Here is a 24,046-nt window from a genome sequence, read left to right on the forward strand (position 1 = left end):
AAGGCCACCTCCACGGTGGGTGAAGAATCAACCGCTACACCCAAGTGATCCCTGGGACCTCAGTCTCCAGTGTCCCCTGAGAAATCAGGCCTCAGAAGAAACAGACTTTCCTTTTAATGTACAGTTGTCCCTCCATATGCACAGGTTCTCCATCCGTGGGTTCAACCAACCACGGATCAAAAAATATTAGGGAAAAAAAAATTCCAGAAAGTTCCAAAAAGTAAAACTGGAATTTGTCGCATGCCAGAAACTATTTACATAGCATCTACATTGTACTTACAACTATTTACATAGCATTTACATTGTATGAGATATTATAAGTAATCTAGAGGTGATTTAAAGTGCATGGGAGGATGTGTGTAGGTTACATGTTAATACTACCCCCTTTTATATAAGGGACTTGAGCATCCGCAGATTTTGGTATCCCCCGGGGGCCCTGGAACCAATCCCCGCCGGATACAGAGAGATGACTATATTTGATTAACAGGACTGTGGCGATTTCTCGTCTGCATCTTGTTCAAAGACTGCCTTTGTAGAGAGCCAGGACTTGTGAGGTAACTCAAACAGCAAAACACCAAAGGGACTCACATTCCCTTTGATTGCCTTGGCCTCTGGGAGGGGTGAGGAGAAACTTCCAGAGAGACAGATCTTTGTGCCAGCGTCAAGCAAGGGGTGTGATCAAGAAAGAAGGAGCCCCAGTTGGAGAAAGAAGGATTCCACGTGAATGGCACTTGGTCCTGGCCAGCAGGTCATCTAGAAGTAGGTCGGATCTAGACTGTTAGAAGCTCTAACCTCTGGAATGAGGAGTTGGGATACTTTTTCTGAGGTTGCTCAAGAGTCTCTGCAGGTGTCAAACCATCCTCTTGCCCTGATGAAGAAAAATCCTTCCAGACGTTCCCTCCCTGAAGAATGTGACCACCCCCAGCCCCACCTCAAGCCCTACTAGAACCATCTCCAGCCCTGATTTGCAACGGCAGAATCAAAAGGAACAAGGAGGGGTAGGAAACCCAAGGACCCAGAGCAAGGCCTGGCCTCCCCTCTGTCGGTTGCTGTGTCTGAGGTAAGAGAGAGGCTTTGGATGCAGGTCGGGTCAGATGAGCCCCAGGTCACTGACTTCCTAGCCAAGTGACACCTCAGTTTCCCCATCTTTAAAGTAAAGACAATGATGTCTCTAGCCCGGGAGGCTGTCACAGAGTCAAACAAGAGAAAAAATAAATATCTGTAATCAACAAACATATATGGAATCCACCTGGACATAGGAGGTCCTCAAAAAATACCACTTCCCCTCTCTACCCCTTTCCATAGGCATGCTCCCCAGATCCCTGCATCCTATCTGGAGCTCTCTCTTCCTGTCTCACCGCTTCCATCTCTGTGCCTCTCCGTCGCTCCCCTCTTTGACCTGAACCACATTCTGCTTTGTCTCTCTGGATCATTCTTTTATTTCCATGTCACCTCCTTGTCTTCTCGGTTTGCCTCTCCCAACTCCATAGTTTTCTTTCTCTCTAGTTTTGTCTTGGTCCCTAGAAAGTGATCTCTTTGTCTACCTGTCTGTCTTCCTTTCTGTCTCTGTCTATCTCTGTCTGTCTCTCTGACTCTCCCTGTGCCCCCTCCCTCCTTCCATCTTTCTCTGTCTCTCTGTCTCTCTCTCTTCCTCTTTATCTCTGTCTGTCTCTGTGGCTCTTAGCTCTCCCAAGTCTGTCTCCTTCTGTCCTTGTCTCCGTGTCTCTTTGAATATCGCTATTTCTCTAGATCCCTGGCACCAGCCCTCCCCACCCCTCACCCCTCCCTCATCTCTCAAAATCCCATCTCTGGGGGAATGAGGGGGAGGCCAGTAGGATGAGAAGAAGCCAGAGCAGATGGGCTGTGAAGTCTCCCTGCCGCTCTCTGCACCAAGACACCTGTCCTACTGGGCCTCAGTGACTGGGGGGGAGGACAAGAGGCACAGACCCCGGCAGACAAGAGGCTCTAACCCTGGGTAGGGGCTGGAGGAAAGGGGGTGCAGCCCCAGGGGCTTCTCTTAGGTCTGCTCACATCAAAACCACATGTCTCGGGCTTCCCTGGTGGCGCAGTGGTTGAGAGCCCGCCTGCCGATGCAGGGGACACGGGTTCGTGCCCCGGTCCGGGAAGATCCCACATGCCGCGGAGCGGCTGGGCCCGGGAGCCGTGGCCGCTGAGCCTGCGCGTCCGGAGCCTGTGCTCCGCAACGGGAGAGGCCCGCGAACGACAGCGAGAGGCCCGCGAACCACAAAAAAGAACAACAACAAACAAACAAAAACCACACGTCTCCCCTCTTCAGCAACTTCTGCTCAGCTTAGCCCAGCCACCAATCAACGGTGTCCAGTGGGACACTGAGGAGCATTCAGGTCAAACTGTGGGCCCCAAAGAACCCCGCAAAGGACTCCCGCTGTTAATTTCACTTCCAAGCATCCTCTGGGTTTCTCTCCGCATTTCTGGGACTCACAGTGCTCTGCAGCCCTCATTAGCATTGCTCTTTACACACCTAAAACCCAATTCTATTGTGCTTTCTCTGACCCCTGATAGCTTTGATGGATTTGGCCAACGGACATGCTTTGAGCGGCCTGCAGTATTTTTAAATCATTTTAATTAATTGCCAACGTTTAAAGACTGGAAAATTCCATGTGAAAATTTACCCTTCACGTTCTGCTTCAGTGTAGTCGGCCCAAACAGGGAGTCTCTCACCCGAAAAAAAGAGAAAACTCCAAACCATCTACAAAGTCATTTTTCTCAAGCCCATCAGAGAACTGAGGCTGCCCGGCTTCCACGTAGCTTGGAATCTGAGGGCATAGAAGCCACTCCAAGGAGAGGCGGGACAGGAAGTTGGAACAGGAAGCTTGCCTCAAGAGGAAGGGGTGGCCCCCATCCCAGTGAGACAGAAAGACCCAGCTCAGTTTAGAAAGCCGCTCAAGTTCCCGTGTGGCCTTGTAACTCTCAAGACCCCCTGGGAGCCCTGATCAAGAGTTCAGCCTCATTGGAAGCCTCTTTCCTGCTGACCCTCACGCAGCTCACAGGAAGGACAGAGGGCAAGGTGGCAGCCAGAGAGGGCAGCCTCTCCTTGGAAGTGCAGGCTTGGGGAGGGGATCCAGTGCCCCCATGAGAAAGGCCGGAAACCCACCCCTCACACTCCCCACTGTCTGTACTCAGAACCTCCTCTCATTTGGAGCAAACCCTGCTGTCCCTTCGGGCTCAGATGAGGACCTGCTGTCCTCTGCTAGGGAGGACCGCCAAGAATAAACCTTCCACCTAAGACGGATGCGCAGGAAGCAGGGCACCATAAGACGGAATTGGGCCACAGCAAGAACACCAAGTAGAACTGTCTCCACCTCCAGAATCCCTCTCAAGCCCTGGCAGTCCCAAAGCACCTGCCCCTACCCCTTGCATGGTCCCACACAGCATTCCCTGAACCTCCATCATTCCACTTTTATGGCACTCATCACAGGACTACTCACTAATGGCTATAACAACCCTAAAATATCTGGGGGTTGACACAACCAAACGTTTGCTTCTTCCTCATGTTACAGTCTGATGTGGGTGCAGAAGCTTGTTCAGGATCAAACAGTCAGAAAGAGGCAGAGGTGAGACCAACCCAAACAGCCTGGCCCACAGCTCCTGCCCTTATCTGCATCCTAGGATCAATGGCTAGTAAGGTCTTGCTGTGTTTGTTTGGTTTGGACAACCAGCTCTACCAGCGTATATGGCACACATGAAGAGGACGCCTAATGGTCTCTCAGATGGATGTGTACCAGGGGCCTGGGGCATCCCCTACCCCAGGGCAAGGAAATATCCTGTTTGCCTTCAAGCTTTCCAACCACGGAGCACAAGTCAAAGTTTTCAGAGGCCTGAAAAATAACTAGATTTGGACAAGGGCTTTGAGCAGAGAGATGGGCCAAAGACCGTGGACATAGGTCTCAGCTTTGGACAAGTTAAATGCTGTGTCAGACCAGGAGACCAGGGCCCCTGGTGACGCAGTCAGAGGCTACATCACTCCTTCTGTGGAGTCCCTGCCTCTCCGCTCTGTTCTCTCCTTGAGTGAGCAAATATTTTTGAGTGGCTAAGCTAATAGTCATGTTATAGCCAAGCACATAGTAGGTGCTCAACAAATACTTATGGAAAAATTTTTATTTACTTAAATAAATGAATAGAGGAACAAATGATCTGCATATGGGGTCCATAATCTGCCTTTTCTCCTCTGTAGACTTGGGCTTGAGCTGGGCTAAATGTGTCTCCAGAACCAGACAACAAACTGTTTCTAGAACATTCTTTACTCCTTTGCCATATCCTCCCCCCCGAGGGGGGTCTCGGTTAGGGGTTCTAATGAAATGAAAGGAATTCATCAAATCGGGTGGACGTGAGTGACAGGTTAGCAACAGTGACAACCATCAGGACAGACAACGACAGGCAGAAGAGCTTTTTGGGTAGTTTGGATAGGACTGCAAATTCGAGAACCCGGCGCTGGACTGTGACTCCTAACTGAGGGTGTTACAATCCATTCTTCTGCTTCCTCATTTGTAAAGCGGGGAGAATAATGGTATCTGCCCCACGAAGTTGCCGTAAGTATTAGGCAAGTTAATGCTAAATGTGAGGAGTTAAACGTTTAAAACTGTATGTGGCTCATCAAAAATTCTACGGAAGTGTTGTCTGCTATTGTTATTGAGAAACTGATTTATGCCAGGCAATCACCCACTGTTACTTCAAGCCATATCTCTCAGAAACCAAATCTGTTTCCTGAATGCCAACAATCAGAAAGCCTTATCAAAGATCTGACTTCGCAAAGGACCTACTATATAGCACAGGGAACTATACTCAATATTTTGTAATAACCTAAATTGGAAAAGAATCTGAAAAAGAATATATATGTATATATATTATATACATATGCATATACATATATACGCATGTATGTGTGTATAACTGAATCACTGTGCCATACACCTGAAACTAACACAACATTGTAAATCAATTATACTTCAATTAAAATAAGAAGCTCTGACTTCAGAAAACCTAAATGAGAACAGCCATTTCTTTCTGCTTGGCAGTGAGGTGCCATTCACCCGTCCAGGGCCACAAAATGCTTCAGCTTCTGCAACATCCCCTGCTTTGGGAAACCAAGGATACATTCATCAGAGAGCCCAGGAAAAACACCGAGATACCAGCCCAAAAATATCAACTCCTGAGCAGTCTAGACAAACATCTCAGTCTTACTGTTTCCCAGGAATCTGCTGTCCTGTCTTCATCCCAACAGGCATGAAAGTTCCATCTTGATCCCTTCTTCTGCAGCCCTTGAATAATGGGTACACTGCATGGGTCTTCTAGGACTTCAGAGAGAGCTACTCTGAAAATATAAAGTGCGAAGATCAATGCCTTTTAGGAGTCCCTGGGGAGAGAACTCTGGGGTGCCCAGGAGGTCAGTGCCCCTTTCCCATCCACCATGGCAATCCCCTCCCCTCCCCCATGCCTTCTCCATTAACTGAGAGCCCTGAGCTGGTTAAACAGCTGCAGCTCCTGTGAGACACAGAGGTGCAAAGGCCATTTGTCCAGCTGCATGGGGCTAAGAATCTGAGAGAAGCAAATGTCAGGCAAAATCAATAAAGCCCTGAATGGACTGGAGAAATGAGGTTGGAGTCTTGGAGTACATGTTTAGCCAAAGCACTGGAGACTGGGATGGATAACAGGTGATGAATGCCACAGTCAGCAAGTGTGGCAGCCCCCAGCGAGAGGGCAGGGAAGCCAGGCCAGAAGGAAGATCTGGGGAGGTGTAAAGAACCTGAGAAGGGGAGACAAAAATATGGGCTCCAGTCTGAGGTCACCACTAGTTTACAGTGCAATGAGTACCACCATTCAGCCTGGAGTTAGGATTAGGGTTAGGGTTAGGATTAGGGTTAGGGTTAGGTAGGGCAGCATAAAGAGTTCAGGTTCTGGAACCAAAAGTTCTAGGTTCAAATCCTGACTCTACTTCTCACCAATAGTGTGACATTGGGGAAATGACTTAGCCTCTCTGATTTTCAGTTTCCTCATCTGAAAAGTGGGGTTAATAAAAATACTCACTTCATAGGATTGATGAAAGCATTAAATAAAATCAATGCATGTAAAGCTTTTAGAAGAGTATCAGATGCATAGTAAGCATTACTAACATTACTGGCATTACTAACATATTAGCTTATGTTATTGAAAACAAAGAGAAAGAGGCAGCGAGCAGGATTGTTCTGGAAGAGATATGGCAGGCACAGTGGAGGACCATTCCTGTGAATTTTCCCTGGGCGATTCAAGGTAAGTATCACAGAATGGCTTCTAATTGCCGGTCATTTCCTTCATCCAGTAGTCAACAAAGAAACAATCATCTGTACCAAAGTTAGGAGAAAAATTGGCTGAGTTGTACTCATTGAGGAAAAACACAATGTACACAAAATAACAAGCATTGTACTTCATGAGCAATTTGATATACTTTTCCAAAATTTTAGCTCTCCATTATTTTCTCCGTACATTCTGGCTTGGGAACCTAATCTCCACGCACAAAGCAATTGTCCAGGTTTCACTCACCTGCCTACTCAGGAATTTCAACTACCTAGAATGTTAGGTGGAGGGTGATTTTAAGACTTGGTGACCAGGAGTTCTGAGATCGACTGGTGATGTCTGGCATGGGCAGTGATGGGACAGGTGTCATGTTATGTATGCCTGGTCAAGTTAACCTCCCAAGGGGCTTCCACTTCTGAAAGTCTAGGAGCTTATGAAACTCACCAGTGGGATGAAGTGTTAAGATGCAGGAGCAGAGAAACAGTAAACTAAGGGCCTGTGTTTAAGTGGCAAGGTCCACCTGATAGAGCCACCGCTGTGCCTAGGATATGGTGCCACAGAGACCTATGAAATCACCTAAGCACAGAGAAAGGAGGTGAGGGTTCTGCCACTAACACACTGTGTGATCTTGAGCAAGTCCCTTCCTCACCAAGCCTCAGTTTCCACATCTGTAAAACGAGGTAGATCAACCTTGAAATTTAAGGAAAGGGTCACATATTATGTATGCTTGACCTCGCTTCTGATGCCACAGATTGAGGTGACACCACCTTGACATGGGAGCCAAATGTCTGCAGGGGACATAATAACAGGGACAACATCATTAACCCCATGGTTGTAGGTGGCATATATATGTCCAAGCTCTAGATTTGAATATCGAGTTACCCACTGGAATTTCTTGGAGTTCTCAGAGACATCTGCAATATGCTCTGTCCAAATTGAAGTTCTTATTCATAATCTCTGCCAAAACTACTCCTATCACATATTAGTAAAAGTAACCAGCTCCTGCCAAGATGCTCAACCCAAAAACCTTGGAAGAATACTTGTTGATTGAATGAATGAATGAATGAATGAATGAATATGCATATTCTACATTCACATTAATCTACTTAAAGTTCCATCAAAGTCCAAATAAACCCACCATTTGAAACACACTCCTTCCTATCGTGCCCTTCTCCTAATTAGTGCCAACACGGGCCCCTCATGGGAAGCTTCATGGAACAGTGTTTAAGAATGTGGAGGATCCAAACTAAAAATAGAGTCGCCATATGATCCAGCAATCCCACTCCTGGGCATATATCTGGACAAAACTCTAATTCGAAAAGATGCATGTACCCCTATGTTCATAGCAGCACTATTTACAATAGCCAAGACTTGGAAACAACTTAAATGTCCATCGACATATGAATGGATAAAGAAGATGTGGTATATACGTATATACAATGAAATATGACTCAGCCATAAGAAAAGAATGAAATAATGTCATTTGCAGCAACATGGATGGACCTAGAGGTTATCATACTAAGCAAAGTAAGTCAGAAAGAGAAAGACAAATACCGTATGATATCGCCTATATGTGGAATCTAAAATATGACACAACTGAACTTATCTGTGAAACAGAAACAGACTCACAGACATGGCAAACAGACCTGTGGTTGCCAAGGGGGAGACCTGTGGTTTCATTGGGATTAGCAGGTACAAACTATTACGTATAGAATGGATAAACAACAAGGTCCTACTATATCGCGCATGGAACGATACAATATCCTGTTTTAAACCATAATGGAAAAGAATATGAAAAAGAATGTATATGTATTTATAACTGAGTCACTTTGCTGTATAGCAGAAATTAACACAACATTATAAATCAACTATACCTAAATAAAATAAATGTTTAAAAAGAAGACAATGTGGAGGACCCAGAATTCACATCCAGTCCTGTCACTCACTAGCTCTATAACCTTGAGTATGTGTATGACCTCAATATGCCTCAGTTTCCCCATCTGTAAAATGGGGATGATAATACTAAGAGTGGTACCTTCCCCATGAGGCTGTGATTCCAAGAATTCCATGAATAAATACAGAAATAGCAATGGTTCTCACACTTAGCCACAGGTTGGAAACACTGGGAACATTTTTTTTAAGCACTGATGCCTGGATCCCATGCCCAGAGACTCTGATTTAGTTGGTCTGGGGCCAGGCCCAGGCACCGGGCTTTTTTAACTCTCTCCAGGCAATACTACTAAGTAGCAAAGTTGAGAACCACTAGTGCCAACTGCTTGAAACTCTACCTGGCACTCAGAATGCATGAGGCAAGTACTAGCTATTTGTAAGTTTTAGGTAACAGCATACATTTCATTTCCTGCAGGAAGTCTTGTCTGAGTTCCAAGACCACGTTGGGTGCCTCTCCCACCCTGTGCTTCCTCCATAGCAACACTCATCACCCGGGATAGAAACTGTCCAGTTTTTTGCCCATCTTCCACACTAGACCATGAGCTATGTCCCAACACGTGGAACGAGGCTGGGCATAGAGTAATTCTCAATAAACTTGGCCAAACAAATCCTCTGACTCCCTAGATGATCTCAGCCAGCCCAGTGGCTTTCTATACTGTACACCTGATATCCCCAACCTTTCCACCGAACTCAGACTCTGGCACCCAACTGGCTGCTCAGCATCGCCATGTGACTGCTTAGTGGGCATCTCAAGCCAAATGGGTCCCAAACTAAACTTTATTTCCATCTCCAAACTTGACTTCTTGCTCAGTCTTCCCATCCCAATTAACTGGCACCTTCACTCTAGAAGTTTCTCAAACCAAAACTCTTGGAGTCATCCTTTCCTCCTCTTGTTCTTGCACACCCTACATCCAATTTATGAGCAAATCACATCAGCTCTACCTGTGAGCCAGGATCCAGCCATGACCGCCTCCACCATCGCCACACTGTGGCCCAAGTCACTGTCATCTCTCACTCAAAAGAGGACCAGATTCCTGTCTCCGTTCTTGACCCCCAACAGTCCATGACAGCAGAGCAGCCAGAGAAATCATATTATATAACGTGAAGAAGACCTGAAACTCCTCTGCTCAAAACTCTCCAATATATGGGCTTCCCTGGTGGCGCAGTGGTTGAGCATCCACCTGCTCATGCAGAGGACATGGGTTCGTATCCCGGTCCAGGAGGATCCCACGTGCTGCGGAGCGGCTGGGCCCGTGAGCCATGGCCGCTGAACCTGCGCGTCTGGAGCCTGTGCTCCGCAACGGGAGAGGCCACAATGGTGAGAGGCCCATGTACCGCAAAAAAATAATAATAATAAATAAAAATAAATTAAAAAAAACTCTCCAATATCTCCCAACCTCACTCAAATTAAAATCCAAAGTCCTAGCACAGCCTAACATGTTCTGCCTGATAAGCCCCCAGCTCCCTCTCTGACCCTTTCTCCTGCCACTCTCTCATTCACTCACTCCGCTATGGCCATGCTGGCTTTCTTGCTGCCACTCAAACACACAAGGTCCACCCGTGCTCAGGGCCTTTGTATGTGCCAATCTCTCTGCCTGTAACTCTCATCCTCAAATATCTTCTTGGTTCGTTCCCTCATTCCCTTCTTGTCTTTGCCTAAATGTTATAAGGAGGCCTTCCCTGTAACATCTAATGTGGCCCTCCAACCCCTAACCCTCACCAACCCTCTTGCTCTGCTGTACTTTTTATCACAGCATTTATCACACTCTGGCAGAACATCTATTCTTTATTATCTGCCTCCCCACATACCCCATACTAAAAAGTAAGCTGTATGATACAACTCACAATAGCCAAGACATGGAAAGAGACTAAAAGTCCATCAACAGATGAATGGGTAAAGAAGATGTGTTACATATATACAATGGAATACTACTCAGCCATTAAAAAGAAGGATACATTTGCAGATACATGGATGCAAATAGAGATTATCATACTAAGTGAAGTAAGTCAGACAGAGAAAAACAAATACCATAAGATATCACTTACATGTGGAATCTAAAATATGGCACAGATGAACCTATCTACAAAACAGAAGCAGACTCACAGACATAGAGAACAGACTTGTGGTTGCCAATGGGGAAGGAGAGGGATGGGCTAAGAGTTTGGGGTTGGTAGCTGCAAACTATTACATACGGAATAGATAAGGAATAAGGTTCTACTGTATAGCACAGAGATCTATATTCAATATCCTGGGATAAACCATAATGGAAAAGAACATAAAAAAGAATGTGTATGCGTGTATAACTGAGTCATTTTTCTGTACAGCAGAAATTAACACAACGTTGTAAATCAACTATACTTCAATAAAAAATAATTTTTAAAAAAAATTAAGCTGTAGGAGAGTAAGAGTACTGCCCATTTGGTCCACTGCCGAACACAATGGCTGGCACCTAGTAGGTGCTCAATAAACAGTGAATGATGTCATCCTTTTGGGAGCCTGGTCGGCTGACATTAGTTGGATGGAAATTCACGTGGCTAGAGGGATTATCACTTAGGCACTGCCAACTCCTTAGAAATAGCAATTGGGTGCTACCTCCCCACCTCACTGAGTAGTAGTTAGTTTCTTCAGGGTGGAGGGGGTACATTTCTCAGGAGAGAAATAGAATCTCTATGGAAGGGAGAAAGGCCTGGCATTTCGTGGCTTTTTCAAAATATTTTCAATAGCAATTTGAAGGTTGTTTGCTCATCTGACATTTATCTTCATTTGGCATGGGAAATTGCTGAAAGCCATGGAGGGGAGGCATCACTTATAAATGTTGGGTGGTGACAAAAGAGACCTCTTGCACGAATCTATCACAAAGGGCAGCCGTAGCCACTGAGTTCTATGAAATCTGCCCTCGTTCTGCTTTGATTTATTCAGCCAGGGTGCTCCCTGATAGCTTGATTCATCTGAAGAATAATTAGCCACTGTGTTATAAATGCCACTCCCTTGTCCCTGGCAAGTTGGTGGCGAGGAGGTTAAACTACTGACAAGTGGTAAAGCATGTCTGATCATTGCTCTCACCCTGGGAGGGGTTGCCAGCTGGGGCAGGTCACTGGGACCCAGGCGTGAGTAGGCGTCGGTGATGTCTGCCTGTATTACTAATGGGGGTGCTTCTCTTGTGTCTGGCATCTCTGAGATTCAGGCTGCCCTTCCAGTCTGTACCTCCCTAGAATGACACCTTCAAGGGCCGTGCTCATGGCAGCACCCGGAACACGAGCTCGTGTCAGGGGAGCAGGTCACCATCACAGGGCTTGTGCCCAATGTTCCCTGTTTGTCCCTCAAAATTCACCCCACCCGGGCTTCCCTGGTGGCGCAGTGGTTGAGAGTCCGCCTGCCGATGTGGGGGACACGGGTTCGTGCCCCGGTCCGGGAGGATCCCACATGCCGTGGAGCGGCTGGGCCCGTGAGCCGTGGCCGCTGAGCCTGCGCGTCCGGAGCCTGTGCTCCGCAACGGGAGAGGCCACAACAGTGAGGCCCGCATACCACAAAAAAAAAAAAAAAAAAAATATTCACCCCACCCATTTCTACCTTCTCTGTGTCCCAGGAGCCTAACTACTTTTTCTTTCTGTTGTAGATGCAGCATTCCATTGTAGTTCTAAAGATTTCTGAGATATAGTCCCAGAATTTTTTTTTTTTGAAGTATAGTTGATTTACAATGTTGTGTTAATTTCTGCTGTACAGGAAAGTGACTCAGTTATACACATATATGTATTCGCTTTTATATTCTTTTCCATTATGGTTTATCCCAGGATACTCAATATAGTTCCCTATGCTATACAGTAGGACCTTGCTATTTATCCATTCTAAATGTAATAGTTTGCATCTACTAACCCCAAACCCCCAGTCCATCCCTCCCTCTCCCTCCCCCCACCCTTGGCAGCCACAAGTCTGTTCTGTGTGGCTGTGAGTCTGCTTCTGTTTTGTAGATAGGTTCACTTGTGCCATGTTTTAGATTCCACATATAAGTGATGTCATATGATATTTGTCTTTCTCTGTCTTACTTGATTCACTTAGTATGATAATCTCTAGTTGCCTCCATGTTGCTGCAAATGGCATTATGTCATTCTTTTTATGGCTGAGTAGTATTCTATTGTATATATGTACCACATCTTCTCTATCCATTCATCTGTCAGTGGACATTTAGGTTGTTTCCATGTCTTGGCTATTGTGAATAGTGCTGCTATGGACACAGGGATCCACATATCTTTTTGAATGAGAGTTTGCCAGAAGCCTAACTTCTATGGTGTGCATCAATTAACTCCCTCGCTGCCTAGTTTAGACTGGGTTTGGCTGATGGGAGGTGCTCAGAGGCCATCAGAGGGCAGAGTATTTATTCTTCACTTCTAATTAAAGCCACTGGCCCCACTGAGTGAGCCTCTCCCTTGCCTACAGCTCCCTCTGGGTTCTGGTAAACCTTTCAAGTCTAGGGGTAGTTATGGCTCCCCACTGTGGCTAGTCCCAGAGAACACTACCAGCTCTTGCAGGTTGCCCTTATCCTTGCCCAGGCCTCTCTACATAGCCCCTTCAATAAACTGCCCTCAACTGTCTTCTGCAGTGTGCCTTGTATTTCCTGCCAGAACTCTGAATAACACTGTACCTTTATCACCTGTGAATCCTCTGCACAAGAGGCAGGATGAGCAAACTTGTAATAAGACATGCTTCCCACAAATATTACCGAGCCATGCAATGTACCTGGCACTGTACTGGCTGCTGGGATAAAACTGTAAATAAAAAAACACGGACATGGACCTCAGACAGTCCCTTGTCAATAAGGGAGAGGGCTTCCCTGGTGGCACAGTGGTTGAGAGTCCGCCTGCCGATGCAGGGGACGCGGGTTCGTGCCCCGGTCCGGGAGGATCCCACATGCCGCGGCGGAGCAGCTGGGCCCATGAGCCTGCGTGTCCGGAGCCTGTGCTCTGCAATGGGAGAGGCCACAACAGTGAGAGGCCCGCGTACCACAAAAAAATAAAAAAAAAAAAAAAAATAAGGGAGACTGATGAGTAACCAAAGAACCAGAGGATGCAGAGGAGGGCAACTCTGGGGAATCAGAAAAGACTTCCTGGAGGAGAGTGACTGCTGGGTGAGAGCTGCAGGATGATTTGGAATCGGCTGAGGAAAGACAAAGAAGAGTTCTAGGCAGAGGGAAGACATGGGTTGGTTAAGGTAAAGCTAGCAGCTACAATAGATATGCCCCCCAAATCTCAGTGACCTAGCACAAGAAAACTTTCTCTCTCACTCATGGACCATCCAGTGTGATACTCCTGGTCAGTCAGGCTTCCACACAGTCATTCTGGGACCCAGGCTTCAAAAAGAGGGGGGTCTGCCCTCCTTTAGAATCTTCTACATACTATGGATGATGGAGAAAGAGTAGAGAAGGCACACATTCTGATCCAGAAGTGACATGCATCACTTCTGCTCACATTCCATTGGCCAGGACTAGTCACATGGTCCCCCTTAGATGCACAGGAGGCTGGGAAATTGAGCCCTCAGATGGGCAGCCTCTTTTCAGCAACAATTCTACACCGTAGGGGGAGAGGAACATAATTCTTTGGTGGTCAGCTGTCTGCCTCTGCCATCATTGTTGTTGTTTTCCCTTTTCTCTCCCCTGCCCCAGTGATATTGGTTCAGCATGGAAATGGGCAGAGGTCAGAGGCTGGGGAGAGTTAAAAGCATCAGCTGAGAGTGACAAGGAATTTGATGGCTGACCCAGACAGTCCATTCTCCTGTCGCAGAGACACTTTGACGAGGAGCAGAAAGGAGAACATCAAGGATGAGACCCCCACAGACCCCACGCTGATGAGCTCAGCAGGCTCCCGCCAGGAAGCCAACAACAGATGCTGTATTTCTTCAGCTTCCCCAGCAATGCCTCCTGAGCTGTAGAACAATTAAGATAAACAGGTATTGTTCAACAGGCTACTTAAAAGTGAAACCAATTTGACAATCACTTTCTTCACACGAAAGAAATTGGGGAGACAGTTATGTCTGTTCAAAACTCACTTAACCCTCTTGCTGCTTCTTGCTGTGGGTTCCAGTGCTTCCCTCCCCTGCAGACAGCATCCCCTCAGGGTCCGGGAATCAGGCAGCCAAGAGTTCGACTCCCAGTTCAGCCTTAGGTGAACCATTTCATCTCCTGGGGGACCTGTTTCTCACCTGGGAGATGGGAGAAAATGGTACCTATTTCTCAAGGCTGTTGGGAGGAAGAAGGCAGCCCTGGCACATGGTAGGAGGATAATGAATGATACCTGTTTTACCTAGTATTTGTCATACTTAAAGCCACTGAGCCATAGGTTTTCATCCTGAGGCCACCTCACTGCTCTGAGTAAGACAGCACTGTGGTTAAGAACACAGGCTCCACCATCAGAACAACCTGGGTGACAGCTCAGCTCTGACAATAAGTAGCTGTGCCACCTCAGACAAGTAACTCAAACTCTCTGAGCCTCGGTGTAATGGCAATGATAATAGGACCTGGGTCGAAGGGTCCTTTTGAGAAAAATGCACAGAAAACAGTTAGCACGGTGCCTGTAAGCTCTAACAGAGGCTAGCCATTAGCCATTGCTCTTATTGCTGTTATCTTTAGAAAAGGGAGGCTTTTATCCCTCACCCAACCCCCGCTCCTACCAGATCATTGTAAAATCCGGATTCTTGCTTCCTCACTGAAGCTTGGAAGGTGGGATTGGGAGGGAATTCTTCAACCAGTGATTCTCAACCCTGGTTTCACATTCGAATCACCCAGGGGGCTTTTTAAATCCCCAAACCCAGACTGCAGCCCCGACCTATAAAATTAGAATCGCTGGAAGTGGGACCGAAGCATCAGAGTTTAAGAAGTCCCCGAGGTGTTCCAGTGTGCAGCTGAGAATTGCTTAGTAAGCATTGTTTCACGTCGGCTTATTTGCATATACAACTCATCAAACCCTCCAACCATTTTTGGAAGTCAGTGTGAATGTCCTCCCATTTAATCTCAGAGGAAACGGACGCCCAGAGCAGTGAAGGGACGTAAATGGCAGAGGTAGTTACCGAAGGCGGCCTGAATGGTCCCTGCCCCCCACGGAGGAAGAACCCATCATTGCATTTATGCACCAGTCACACGGCGGCCACCAGCCAGGTGGCCAGTGGCCTCCCAACGATGGAGGGGCTTCAGTGGAGGGACATGGCATTGCAAAAGCCCCCAGGGGATTCTAACGTGCAGTCCTGGGAGGAAAACGACAGGGTTCTAGATTCGCCTTTGCATGGGCACTTAAGCCCTTCCCCTCCACACTTCGGTTTTGAAATCTAGCAAGTGAAAGAATAAATGCAAAGTAGGATTCTGGATTAGATCCTGGAACAGAAAAATTTTAAAAATAAGGGGGGAAACCGGTGAAACGTAAATAAAGTCTGCACTTTAGTGGATGGTTTATACCCATGTTAATTCCTTAGTTTTAATAAATGCACCACGGTTAGGTACGATATTAACATTAGAAGAAGCTGCATGAAGGGTACTCAGGAACTCTCTGGGTCATCTTTGCAACTCTCTGTAAAATCTTAATAAATAAAAGGCTGGCATTCTATAAGCTTCCAGAGCCCTCGGTGTGCCATCCCCAGGAATCATGCGACGCAGCAGCCCTGTGCTAAACTAGATCTCAGGTCCTTTCAGCCACAGCGCTCTCCCACGACCGTAACACACGCAGAAGAGAGAGGCGAGCTGTGCGTCCAAGCGCTGTGTTCATGTGAGCAGCCTGTTAGGTCATGCCAGGAAGGTACTGGGAAAGCCGTAAAGACCTCTCTTTGGGGGGATTTAACTGGTGTGTCCAGCATTCTTCCACCTGTGGATTTCACTGCAGCTGCTTCTAAATAGCATTTGCAAGACAAGCCGAGGACCGGGGTTGCAGGGGAGTCGGGGGAGATGACCCAGGATGGACCCTTGTTACGGGCTGAGTTCTGTCCCCCACCCCCAGATTCATATACTGAAGCCCCACCCCCCGTACCTCAGAATCTAACCAAGACAATTAATGTTGTGATGGTTGGCTACAGTCCGGGTGACCAGGGAATGGTTACAGAGGGACAACTAACTCATGCCTCCTGGCTGCTGTGGTGGCAATGTTCGCACTTGCTATCACCAGGAGGAGCCGGGGTAAGGGAGGGGGCCCTCGGGTTAGTGGACCAGCCCCACCGCGTGCCTGGACCCCACTCAGTGCCCCACAAAGGGACCTCAGCCTGCAGTGAGGCTCCCAGGGGGAGCCTGATGACCAGATGGGGACCAGCCCAGAGAGTCACAGGGCTAGATTTGGGAGGCTGAGGTCACACCAGAATTGCGAACACTGCCAGAAAAACCAAGACCGTGTCCAAGGATGGGGCCCCCAGATGACGAGAATGCAAACACAGCGATGTCTGGGGGAAGGCAGCTGGGGTTCCTCAGCCCCTAGAGATTCCAAACCGGGGCTACACATCTGTGCCAGCACCCTCTCCAGCCCATGATGATAATTTGCAGGAGCGCCTGCTAAGGGCCAGGGGCTGTGTAGCAATTCTGCATTCGCACAGAACTCAACCACATCTCAGCCCGTTCTTGCCAAAGCACTCTAAATCAAAGCCCATTTTACAGACACGGAAAATTGAGGACATGGGATAAAGAGTAACTTGTTCAAGGCTGAGTGGAGGAGCCAAGATGGGAACCCAAGTCTCTCTGAGTCCCAAACTCAAGCTGGCCCATAAAATCCCCAAATCTCCCCAAGGCTGGGCTAGTCTGGTTCAGGGTGCGGGCAGCAGGCAGGCAGCCAGGCAGAGCTAAGCAAGGTGGACAGTTGCCCTCGGCGTCCGTGCCGGCACCTGGAGGCTGGGTCCCACTTCTCCAAGCGCCTGAAACCAGGTGGGAGGGAGCAAGGGGAGGGGGGCAGGTGAGAAACAGCAGGTGGCCACGTGTTTGGTGTGGGCCCTGGCGACAGGTGGGGTAACAAACCCCATGACAGTGTGACAACGGTGGCAGTAATTGCTTCCTGCCACACAGCGTTTCGGGATGCGACATGACTAACGCGGCTGCAGGTGGCATGACAAGTGCGGAAATTACTGACGATTGAAAAGCACAGCGGAGGGAACGGCCCGTGCTCTGCGGTAATTGCTCCCCCCCGTGGGAGTAATAAGAGAAGTCGCGCCCACGTGCTGGAGCTGGGACAGGCTCATCAGCTGCTGCCCTTCCTCCTTCTCCCCAGCTCCCGGTCACCTCCTCAAGCTGGGAGGGGCCCCTGCCATTCTTTGAGGCTCTTGACATACTAAAAAAGTACAAGGATGCCCCCCAAAATCTCACAAGAGTCACGGCACATCTCCAGTGAACATATTAACACCTTCAGGAAAAAAAAAAAAAAAAAAGGCAAAGCAATGGAATTATACTTTTCATAAGGTAATTATGGGAGTATTATCAATTCCATGTTCCCTATGGGCAGTGAGGTCCAGGTATGGGACATAAATTTAAAGTTGGAGAATAAATGACTTTTTTCAAACCTGTTGGTCGATCTCTGAGTGTAATGGTATATATGTCTTCTTTGGACGTGATGTCAGAATTTAAATTATATTTCTCTAACAAAAATACGTGTGTGTGCAAATAAAACCATCTATGAAACGAAAACAGATGCAGGGATATGGAGAGCAGACTTCTGACTGCCAAGGAGGAGGGGCTTGGGGGAGAAATAGAGGGAGATGCTGGGGTTAGCAGATGTAAGCTACTATATATAGAATGGATACACAAGGTCCTGCTGTATAGCACAGGGAACTATATTCAATATCCTATGATAAACCATAATAGAAAAGAATGTGAAAACAGAATGTATATGTACGTATAACTAAATCACTTTGCTGTACAGCAGAAATTAACACAACATTGTAAATCAACTATACTTCAATTAAAAATTTTTTTAAATACGTGTGTGTATGTACACAAGTGTGTGTCTACGCACCAGCATTTATTATGTGTCAGGAAGCACTCACGACAGAGCTTTGTAAGTAGTAATGTATTTAAATTTCATAACGATCTTAGGTACTGTCGTCACCCCCATCTTCCAGATGAGAAAACCGAGGCAGAAAAGGGCTGAATGACTTGCCAAGATCACACAGCCACTGAATGGCAGAGCTGAGATTTGAGCTCAGGGCATCTGGCTATAGTGCGTTTGTAACCCCCACGATGGGTGGATCGTTAAATCTTTTGGGAATATGAGGTCTGGGTCACCTGGACCTCCTGATCCTCCTGCTCCACCAGAAACAAGACATAGGCCCTGTGGGTCAAGAATATTCCCTCAAAGAATGGTTGCATCATGTTGGCATCTACATGAGCAGCAGACCCTGAAAAACCACCTGGCCTCCCAGGCTGAGCACGGCCCAGCCCTAACCCTGCAGGCCCCAAGATGCTCCCAGGAGACGCAATTTTCAGGCCACCCCAACCTCCTAATAGCTCCTACCTGTTCTGCCTGATTGGACCCAGCATGCTGAGGCAAGACTGCAAATTCCCATTCACCCACTGGAGGGGCCCTTTGACAACAGCACCAACAGGAATTAATTAGGCCTGTGACAGCCCCCAGCTCCGGACAGCTTCCTGCAGGTACCTGCTCAACAATCCTCCCCAGAGAGCTCTTTCTCCCCAGCATGCTTATCACCTCGCCCTGTTTTATTTTCTTCCTAACACTTACTGAAATCTAAAATTTTCCCATCTGTTGAATCACCTCTGTCTATTTCTTGTGTGTTTCAGTCCATCAGAATTTAAGCTCCTAAAAAATCCTACATCCCTAGCACCTAGTGGCTGGCACATGGTAGGTACTCAATAAATTTTTGTTGAAGGAATGAATGAGTGCTGAGGGGCCAGCATCAGAGACATTTCTGGGGGAAATTTCTGGGGCGGGTTATTCTATAAATTCATGTGCTCCAAAACAAGCCACCTACCCAACAAGTTTTAAGTTACCATGTTGACAGAACTATTGTTAGGACCATGGTGAAAAGACCTTGAAGGATCAGTATGAAGGCTAGAGAGTGGGTCTGTTTAACACAAGAGTGAACTGTAAATATTCAGACCAGGAGAAAGTAGTCAAACAGAAAAAAGTTTTTGTTTGCTCACTTCCACCAAATAATAGTCTAGGTCCTGGGATCCTGGTCCTCCACACACACACTTCCTCCTCCAGCTGCCCAGGCTAAACTTCTGCGCACATGCTCACTCTTGGAGGTCACCAAAGAGCAGAGGGAAGGGACAAGCTCCATTTACGCTGCCAAAGAATGGGGCGGGTGAGGGAGCATCTCTCCCCTGAACACCTACTGTGTGCCAGACCCCACGTGAGAAGTCTGCACCTTCAGCATCTTGGGTTTTCATCATCCCATAACTATTATGATTCCCCTTGTACAGATGAGAAAAGTAAGCTCAGAGAAGCCTCATAATTCATCCAATTCAAACAGAGAACTGGGGGAGGGACTCAGGCCCACTTGGTTCCCCAAAACTTCAACACACTGACACTGCAGGGATTAGGGGGTGTACATTGCCCTTCTTGCTACACAACTATATTCATGTCTGATCCCTGCTGTAACGATTACCACAAACTTAGTGGCTTGAAGCAACACAATTTTGTTATTTTCTAGTTCTGGAGGTCAGAAGTCCTCCAGTGATGGTGCCTGTGTTTCCACGGGAGGTTCTAGGAGAAAAATCTGTTTCTCTGCCTTTTTCAGCTTCTACAGGCTGCCTGCTTTCCTTGGCTCGTGGCCTCTTCCTTCATCTTCAAGGACAGCAGCCTAACAGCTTCAAGTCTCTCTCTACCCTCTGCTTTTGTCACTACATCACCTTTTCTGACTCCTTCTCTCCTGCCTCCCTCTTATAAGGACCCTTGTGATTACATCGGGCCCACCCAGATAATCCAGGATCATCTCCCGTCTCAAGATCCTTCATTTAATCTCACCCACAAAGTCCCCTCTGCCACGTAAGGCCACATATTCACAGCTCCCAGGGTTAGGATGTGCACGTCTCTGGAGGACTATCATCTGTCACAACGACTTTGAAGATCCCATCACCCCAACCGCCATCACAGAGGGGAGGTAAGACATAGCTAAATATCGGTCCTACAATATTAAAAAAGTATCCATGCCAAAGAAAAATCAGGTAAAGTACCAATGTAAGGGCTGGAGGGAGAAACTTAATAACACCAATGGCCCTTACTCAGTGCATGCAAGGCACTGTTCTGAGCTCTCTCTATAGTTAACTCACTGAATTGCAAAAACAACTCAGTCAGGTAGGCACTACTGTTATCCCATCTTACAGATGAGGAAACTGAGGCACAAAGCAACCAAGAAATTTGTTCACCCCAGCTAGTATGTGGTAGAACTGGGATTTGAACCCAGGCCCAGAGTGTTAACCACTCTGCCTCGGAGCTGCCCCCTCACATGGGCATCAACCCTCGCCTGCACATAGTATCCATGTTTAAGAGTCCCTTCTTGCGATAACGCAGCTTCCATTGATTGGGGCCTCGTCGTGTGCTGGACTGCCCGGCGGTGCTAAATTCCTGAGTGCATTATTCTTTCACCTAATCCTCCCCCTCAACCCCGGATCCTGGGATTCCCTCCCTTTGTAGTGATGAGATAACAGAGAACCAGAGGGATTAAATAAGCAGCGATAAAGCCAAAATTGAACCCTGGGACTTTAAAAATCCAGGCTGTTACCACCAGAGCCCACCTGAGACCAGGTGGATTGCAGAGCATTAAGACAAGGCCCCCAGTCTGGCAGATCTGTGGAGCCATCAGCCTCCCTCCCCACCCCAGAGCCCGCTTTGCCCTTCAGCAGTGATCCAGGGGCAGGCGAGGCAGTGTCAATAATGTATGACATCCGAGAGATAAAGCGTATCCATAAACGCTGCTGGCAGAAGCTCATCAATGGTGCAAAGGGGCTTTTTGTTTCCCAGCTCAGATGAAGGCAGTTCCTTGTCTTGCCTTGGGCCAGCATAAAGATGTGACCTGCAAAGGTTGCATTTCTCTCCAAGAGAGCCCCCGCCCCAGCTGATGGGGCTGGGAGAGCCACAGAGGCATGTAAGCAGCATCCCCACTATTTCCCCCTCCCACCCAAGCTCAGCCAAGCCCCGCTCAGTCTCATGGCAGTTTCCCATTCTGGGTGTTATACCATCCAGTGATTTTAAACTGCTGATAGAATTCAGCCCCTGGGATGGAGCCCCGTAGCTCTGGATTTGGGGATCCCTGCAGGGTTAGGATTAGGGTCTCTGGACTTTCAGAATGAGGATCCCAACCCAGATTACCTATATTCATTCATTCACTCATTCATTCATTCACCGAAAACGCATTGCGCACCTACTTGGTGACAGACCCTGCTCTAGGCACTGGTGATGAATGATAATCAAGGCAAAGACCTCCTCTTAGAGATCGTTCCAGAGATGGGGCGGTACACAGCACAAGGATCTTCATAATAACGTCTAAAAGCGGACGTTTAGGAGCATAGATAGGGTGTTCCTGTCCAAGGTCACACAGGTTATGAACCACAGAACTGGTCTGAGAACCAAGTTTGCCCTCTAAACTCTTCATCTTTTAAAGGTTACTGACTTGAAACCCCTGTAGTGGATGAGAGCCCATGTTGGTTGGAAATCAGAAAATGCCTTAAACGTAAATCTCAGGAGGAAATTGTATGTGAAGGGAACATCTGAAGTTATCACAAATCCCGGCGCATAGTAGGTTCTCAAAAAAATATTTACAGAAGGAAGGGTGGAAGGGAGGCAAGGAGAGAAGGAGGGAGGAAGGAAGGCAGGAGGAGGCCTAATTTCGGAGGTGATCATGTTTCCCTGCTGAAAGAGACAGTGAATCTGACAGTTTTATTGTTCAATTGTTTCATATGGATTTTGAATAAAAAATAAATTGGCTTCTTTTAAAGAGGACAATCCTGAAAGCCTGGGAGACCAGTGGTGAGTCATGCGTGACTGCCCTTGGCAGCCTTCTCACAGCAGGAAGTCCCTGTTTGCAGGGGGGGTGGGGGGGGTGTTGGGGCTTAGAGCTCAGCAGGGGTGGGAATGACCTCCAGGCTCCCCTACCAGGGTCCCAGGGGAGGAAAATTGCACGTGGAGGGGCCTTCTCTACTCTCTCTCCCTGCCCACCATTTGCAAATAACTGCCCTGAAGGCTGGACCCCAGGTCAGTGCATGGCCCTTCTGTCTGTGTGATCTGCCCCAGACCTGGGACCCACTGCCTCCTACTCACTCTGGGATCTTGGGCAAGTCTCTTCCTCTCATTTGTAAAATGGGCATAAGAAAACCTCCCTCCCAGGACTACTGTGAGAATTAGGTGAGACATGGTATGTAGAGCATGAAGCACAGAACCTGCCTTGTAACAGGTATGATCACTAATATACGATGGGATTTAACAGGGATTAAATGGTTCTCAAAGGTACAAAAGCAAGAGAGAGGAGGAAGGAATAAGTAAAGGAGGGGAATTGAGGGCACACCCATGGACACTTGCTCATCTTGAAAATGGATGGAGGGACACCTTTCCCATAACGGTTTATTTGCCTTTTTTTTTTTTTTTTTTGAGGGCAGGAGGCCGAGAGTAATCCCTGAGAGGGCAGAGGGTAGAAGGAGAAACCCAGAAGTCAGCCAGGGTTCCTTCAGTTATACTTGAAAGAAACGAACTTAAAATGGTTTAATTGAGTGAGGGAAATGTATTGGCTCAAGTAACTTTGAAGGCTGGCTTCAGGCATGGCTGTATCCAGGTACCAAAGGATTGTGTCAGGAACCTGTATCTCTCTCTGTGTTGCTGTCACCTTCAGGCAACTTCTCCCCTGTAAATGTGCCCAGTAGCATCTCCATGCTTTCCTTCTCCCTGCTCAGTAACCCTGATGGAAAGAGAACCTCTCTTCCAATAGGTTCTATACCAGTCTCAGCAGTGGCTTCCACTGGCCTGCCTCAGGTCACGTGCCCACCCCTGAACCAAACACTGCAGCCAGCATGGGTGGCATGTGCCAATTGGTCAGGTATGGGCCATTCACCAACTCTTGGGACAAGAAGGTAGCGTTAAGTCCCACATGAACCAATAGGATTTTGAATGAGAAAGATGATTTCCCAAAGAAAAATCAGGATACTGTTTCAGAAGATGGAGAAATGGCTGCTGGGCAGGTAACAATGGCAGAGGTAGCACACCTCAGAAGGCTTTGCAGCCCCAGGCTGCAGTGTGGAGGGTTTGCTTGGCCCTAAGGCCCACCACTATCTGCTCTCATTTCATTCTCCAGCTCCGTGTAACACCAGATCCCGACCTGGAGAATCCAAGCCCCTCCCCCATTTCCCATCCATGTGCGGAGGAGATGCTGATAGCCCTCCCATTCCATGCGTTGAATACAAGCCTCCCATGGCCCACCAGACAGCTGGTGGCCAACATAAATTAATTCAATGCTTGTCACTCAGTCCCTGTTAATCGCCTTGGACACTGGCTCTGTCCTGCTCAGCTCTGGGATTGTATTTGTTTCTCTGAAGCTCTTCTTGCCTTTGTCCTCCACGTAAGAATGACGCTGTTTCCCTGGACTTGATAATGGTTGACCTCTGCATTCTCTAAATTGTGACCTACACTCACCCCTGTGGCGCCTCCAGAAATCATTTCTCCGAAACTTGCACTGAGACCTCACATCTACTGGACATGACACTCCCCCACTCACACCCAAAGAAAGATCGACCCCTGTGAGATAAAATATATATATCGTCTGCCTCTGGTTCCTGACACAGAACTCCTAACACCCTTGAATTTCCTAAGTGAGGAGTGCCATTAAAGA

The 24,046-nt window shown here is 47.6% G+C and overlaps 1 long non-coding RNA gene across 1 annotated transcript in view; it reads right to left on the reverse strand.

Annotated features, from left to right (window-relative positions):
- Positions 1-24,046, reverse strand: part of LOC136792590 (uncharacterized) — a 125,744-nt gene that overhangs the window by 88,636 nt on the left and 13,062 nt on the right. The window contains exon 2 of the long non-coding RNA XR_010836587.1: positions 5,221-5,350. This is a non-coding gene — a long non-coding RNA (uncharacterized lncRNA). The remainder of the gene's footprint in view (positions 1-5,220; positions 5,351-24,046) is intronic.

This window comes from Kogia breviceps, chromosome 14 (assembly GCF_026419965.1).
Source record: "Kogia breviceps isolate mKogBre1 chromosome 14, mKogBre1 haplotype 1, whole genome shotgun sequence".
Lineage (NCBI taxonomy): Eukaryota > Metazoa > Chordata > Mammalia > Artiodactyla > Physeteridae > Kogia > Kogia breviceps.